This window comes from Manis pentadactyla, unplaced genomic scaffold (genome assembly GCF_030020395.1).
Source record: "Manis pentadactyla isolate mManPen7 unplaced genomic scaffold, mManPen7.hap1 scaffold_416, whole genome shotgun sequence".
Taxonomy (NCBI): domain Eukaryota; kingdom Metazoa; phylum Chordata; class Mammalia; order Pholidota; family Manidae; genus Manis; species Manis pentadactyla.
The window spans coordinates 64,763-70,477 of NW_026644799.1; the positions used below are offsets into that span (position 1 = coordinate 64,763).

The 5,715-nt window shown below is 41.8% G+C and overlaps 1 pseudogene; it reads left to right on the forward strand.

Annotated features, from left to right (window-relative positions):
* Positions 1 to 214: 214 nt before the first annotated feature.
* LOC130682393 (protein sprouty homolog 3-like) lies at positions 215 to 1,081 on the forward strand (annotated as a pseudogene).
* Positions 1,082 to 5,715: the final 4,634 nt, after the last annotated feature.

The following is a 5,715-nucleotide window of genomic DNA, read 5'->3' on the forward strand; positions in this document are numbered from 1 at the left end:
ACTTGCCTATATAGAGGTAGTGGTGGTGATAGGGCCCAAGCTTTGGTGTTTCCCTGCAATGTACTCATAACTGTCTGTTCTTATTTATTACTTCTATTCCTTCTCTCCTAGGATTTTCTGATGTGCCCTAATGCCCATGTAACTACAAGGGCTCTTTTTCATCATAAGTGCCACCCTGAGCCAAAACCGCTCAGAACTCAAGAACCAAGGCAAAATGGATGCCACAGTGACAGATGATTTCCAACAAATTCTGCCTATTGAATAGCTGCGGTCTACTCATGCTAGCAATGATTATGTGGAACGGCCTTCAGCCCCCTGTAATCAGGCCCTCTCCAGCCCTTCCCTTATCGTGCAAACCCACAAATCTGAGTGGTCCCTGGCTTCCATGCCTACTGCCCTTCCCTGCAGTTGCAGCCAGTGCCATCAATTGCAGCCCTTGCCTCAGCATCTCAGCCAGTCTAGCATTGCCAGCTCAGTATCCCATAGCACCACTGCCTCTGATCGAAGGCTTTTGACCAGCATTACGCGCTCACCTTCAGGCCCTTCAATCATCCAAACCCTGCCTGGATCAGGGGCCCACTTAATGGCTGGTGGTGCTCTGCAGGGAGAAACTGAGCAATCTGCAGTGCACCCCAGTGAGCACCTCTTCATATGCGAGGAGTGTGGGTGCTGCAAATGTATCCTCTGTACAGCAGCTCATTCTCTCCCCTCCTGCTGGCTGTGCAACCAGCATTGCCTTTGCTCTGCTGAGAGCCTTCTTGATTACAGAACTTGTCTCTGCTGTGTTAAGGGTCTCTTCTACCTCTGCTGAACTGATGACGAAGACAACTGTGCTAATGAGCCCTGCTCCTGTGGGCCTGGCTCTTTCATCACCCGCTGGGCAGCCATGAGCCTCATCTCGCTCTTCCTACCTTGCCTGTGCTGCTACCTGCCTACACGTGGATGCCTCCATCTGTGCCAGCAGAGCTATGATAGCCTCAGGTGACCAGGCTGCCACCCTAAGAGGCATACCAACACTGTGTGCAGAAAAATCTCTTATGGTAATGCGCCTTTCCCAAAGGCCCAGGAGAAGTGTGTATGACCTTCCCAGAAAATGGATCCAGAGCTTTTTCCTTCTAGCCCCCATCAGTAAAGCTTAGGCCTCGTCTTTGAAGATGGGGAGGAGGGGTAAAGTTGCCAAAGTTAGGGGCTCACCAGTTTTGTTCCTCTAGTGTCAGGGGTATGGCCAAGTACATCCTGTGTAGGATGCCTGTTCTTTCTCACAGTATCTATCCCACTCTGCTTAAACCTTTTACACCCAGCCATCTGCCCTTATGGCTGTCTTGGCAAATTCAGGTGATATGTAGGCATGAGATTTGGACACTGAGGACTGACAGAGCCAGCAACATGGAGGTTTAGGGGCCCCCCAATATAATGCCTCTCGATGCAGGCTTTGAGTGTTACTCTGCCTTCCACAGCACCTTTGGAAGCTTTCTTCTAAGATGGTTTTCACAGGTCCATGTGGAGCAGCATTCAATACTCCAGGGAATCTGACCCCTTCTCCCTCTTTACTGCTTTTCTCTTCTTTGCTCTTCTCTTTCTCCTCCCCTCTTCTTTCATTATTGTTTTCTGTACTCCCTCCCTCTGCATTCTGACCCTCTCTCTTCTTTAATTTTTCCTCTCTTTGCTTTCCCACCTCTTTCCTTTCTACTCCTTCCCTTCTCCTCTTTCAGACTAATCCTTTCTCTACTTGTATTTCTAGTTTGTTTGATCTATATCTCTCTACCTGTCTGTCTTTCTCTAACACATCCAGAAGTGCTGTTTTTCACTAGGTGTTTCCTTCGATGCCAAACTTTGCTCTGTTACACTATTTACTGATTAAGGGAAATGGATTATTATAATGAACTGATCATTAGCAATAGTCTATATCTTTGATGTGTGTATGAACCCATAAGTACACTCACCTAGTTGTGAACATATGAAACTAAGTTATCTTACATTTTCTGGTCCAATTAGTTGGAGTTGCACTCCCTTTCCTAATAAGCGTATAGTACTGACAGATTCCACTAGCAAGCTGAGTAGGATAGTAAATCAGGATGCTCATAATGTTGTATGTCTGACCCAAGTGCCAAAGGCAGATGTGCTTTGTAGCTAAGTGGACAAAGCAAAGGATATTACAGAGGTCTATTCTCCCTTAGAAGCTAACTGCCCTGAGATTGCATGGCTCAGGCCTTAATTATGGATATAAAAAGTCATAAGACAATTTTAGAGCTGAAAGGAATCTTAACTGTTAATCTAGTTCAATGCCCTTATTTTGCAGATGGGAAAACTGCGGCCTGGAGATAGGAAGAGATTTGTCTAAGGCCACACACTGACAGTTGGAACTGGAATACAGGCCTTCTGACCCCTAGCTCAATATTCTCTACCCTGTGCCACATTAAGTCATGGGACTTTTCTCCTAGGACTCTATTAACAATTACAGAAAGCCATTGGCACTCAATTTTCAGGAACTATACCAAGTTAGTCTGATGATTTTTATGCACTACATGGTGGGTAGCTAATTAACTATCAGGTTTTGAGGCTGCCCCCAGTGGATATCACCTTTGGCTCTGTCACCTTCTAGAAACTCAAGTGTGGAAAGGAAGTACTTAAGAAAACCCTAACCAAACTTCATCTTCGCCATTGTACCTACCCTTTGCTGTACACACTTGTCACTCCCGGCTTTGACTACAATAGCAGTTGCCTGAGAACTTAAACATCAACAACAGTGGAAAACTAAGATGAAAGATGTATAATGCAGAGAACTAACTTTTCTTTTAAAAAATATCAAGAGCCTGTGCTGTGAATCCCTTTCAATGGGAAAAGGCTGCAGTGTGGAAGGCAGGCTCCTTAAGACTGCTGCTGAAATACACAAGAATTAGATACAGTTACCCTCTGTAAGTGAATCTGAAAATCCCTAAGGAATTCAGAGATTGAGGGCACTTGCTTTAAATCACAGTGTTCCAACTTAGTTTAAGACTTTCATATTCTAACTTTATATATCATCTCTTTTATAGTGTGCATGGATGTGTATTACAGGGTAGAGAGGTGGAGAGAAATGTATAGTCATACATGGGGGAAGAAGAAGGGAACATCTTCATTCCTTTGTTAGGTATATCCTATAAAAATATGTCATAGTCTTTGGCAGTTCTGAAACTTCCTGAAGTGTATAACATTTGGGCTGCACATAGCCCCACACCTTTACTTTCACCTGCTCTTCTAGAATTGCTTTGCTCTATTTTTGTATATATAAATATGTTGTGATGATTACTAATAATGTTAATAATAAGGCTGCAAATGGTGCCATATATAAGGTTTGGCTTCTTGGAACATTTATAAACCCAAACCAATACCTTTAATCTCTTATGTTGCTTTCAGAGCCTTCAATTTTAAATAACTTAAAAAATCTTATAAGTCTTCCTGATTGAACTTTGAACTTACCTACCCCTAAAAGCTGTGCCCAATTCTCTGAGTCAACTGGATGTTGATGAGTAGCAACACACCTCTCCCTGCTTCTGCCTGAAGTTTGCTTAGAGCTGAAATATATAAGGATTTTATGACACTAATGCATTGTTCCTGGAGCTAAAGTTACTATATGGGTGTTTGCTTATTAGTTTCAGGGCCCAAAATAACACAAGTCCCTCCTTCTTGATATCCAAATCCTTCAGTCCTAACTCAGGCAAATCATGCACTGCCAGAGGGGTCCTGGGCTCTGCCATACTCCCAGTGGAGCTCTTCTCAGTATATTTCTACATGGCCTTACACCTGGTGTAAGAAACTGAAGGGTTACTCAAGTGCAGATATAGTAGGTTCTTTTACTATGTGCTAAACACTATTTTAAGAATGAAGGGCTTCATTCTGCATGGAAATGAAGGCTCTAGTTCAACTAGAGGAGTAGCAAAGTCTTCAAAAAGCACATCTAAAGCAATACAAGTACATGAATGCATGTATGGGAAATATATTCACACCTCTATATATTTTAATGTACTGTACTTGTATGTTTAAAATGTATATGAAAGAACTCTCAATCCTGCAGCAAGGCTCTATTTTCATTATTTTTCTACTTTGTGTCTGTATAAACAGGAATATTTAGAGGGTGTTTCTCGCCTAATATTTTTTTGCCGTGAAGTCATCTGTTACCCTCTAACTCTACTGCTTTTCACATATTGGTCCCTTGATACATTTAATACAGCTTTAGCCAAGAGTTTATCTTGGTTCTAGCCCATCTTGCCTCATCGTGATAGCTAAAATACATATAGTGAATACTTACATAGCTTTTACTATGTACTAAGCACTATTTTAAGCACATTACCTATGTTAATTTACTTAATTTTCACAATAGCTCTGTGATGTAGGTACTATTATGATTGGCACTTTACAGATCAGCAAACTGAAGCACAGAGAGGTTAAGTGACTTGCAAAAGTTAACAAAGCTTGTAGATGGTGAGGCTAAGATTTTAACCTAGGCTGTCTGACTCCCAAGTCCATGCTCCAGAGCCAGGTATAGAAATCCAGAGCATAATATAAACCTTTCTGGTGTAATAAGCCTCAAATGATGAATAGTCCTTTCCCTAACTCCAGTCTGCCTACAGCCTAAGAGTTTAAACAAATGTGCTCCTATGTTAGTAGTGAAGGAATAGTTACAGACATCATATACTAGCTCTCTGACTTCTCAAGATAGTGGCACTACAAAGTTCTCCACTACTTAGAAAACATGCTTGCAGCTAGTTGCCATGTGTTAGACAGCTTATGGTGTAGAGCAAGTAGAGAAGTATTTTCACTTGTGCCAATAAGGTAAGCTTATTTGGCTTAATCTTTATAGGCCCGGGAGAACTAATTCAACTTCTTTCTGCAGAAAGTAAAACTAAAAGTATTTTTGAACTGAAGATTGGTTGGAACTGTTAACATTCAAGCTCATGTATTATATTGAGTACATTCTGACTCAAATGTAAGCAATCCACTGATGACCATTAGTAAATACCTTTTCCCATCACTTCCTTCACACTGATAATCCTTCACCTTGGCATTATTTCAGAACCAGGAAGACCCTTAAAGAACACCAACTCCAACATCAACATTTTATAGTTGGAGGAAAAGATACACAGAAGGGGAAAATAACCTGTTCAAAGTTACACAGTTACGAGTTTGGGTGGAATTCCTAATTTCCAGATGTCTCAGTCTGGGTTTCTTAGAAAATAGAGCTAAAAGAAAAAGCTTACATGAAATCCCAGGGAAGTAAGAGTCAGGAAAAGGAGTAGTGAGGTAGAGAAGGAAAGAGAGCAAATGTAAAGCAGTGTATCACTTGTTGGCCACAGTCTATTTCATGACAGTCTAATTTCTCAGTCTCTTATGGTAAGCCATACTGCATTTTCATACAACCCATATGGAGGAGAGAGGGAGAAGAATTCATCTCCTGTCTCTCATATCATTAGTCAAATTCCTTCCCCACGGGATATTAACTCCCCTTAATTTCTAACTAGTGCATGTATGGGTGCCCAGGCATGTACCTTGGCATCTCATGACTCAGCAGCAGTGGGGTAGCATTTGGCACCACTACAGACAGCAAGGCAAGTGTGTGGATATAGGGAGGCATATGAACTTAAAGTGGTACTCTAGGCTGGTGCTTTCCCCTTATACCTTTAACCATATAGATTCAAACCAACTTAGACCTAACCTACCATCTTTAAAGTTTATAAA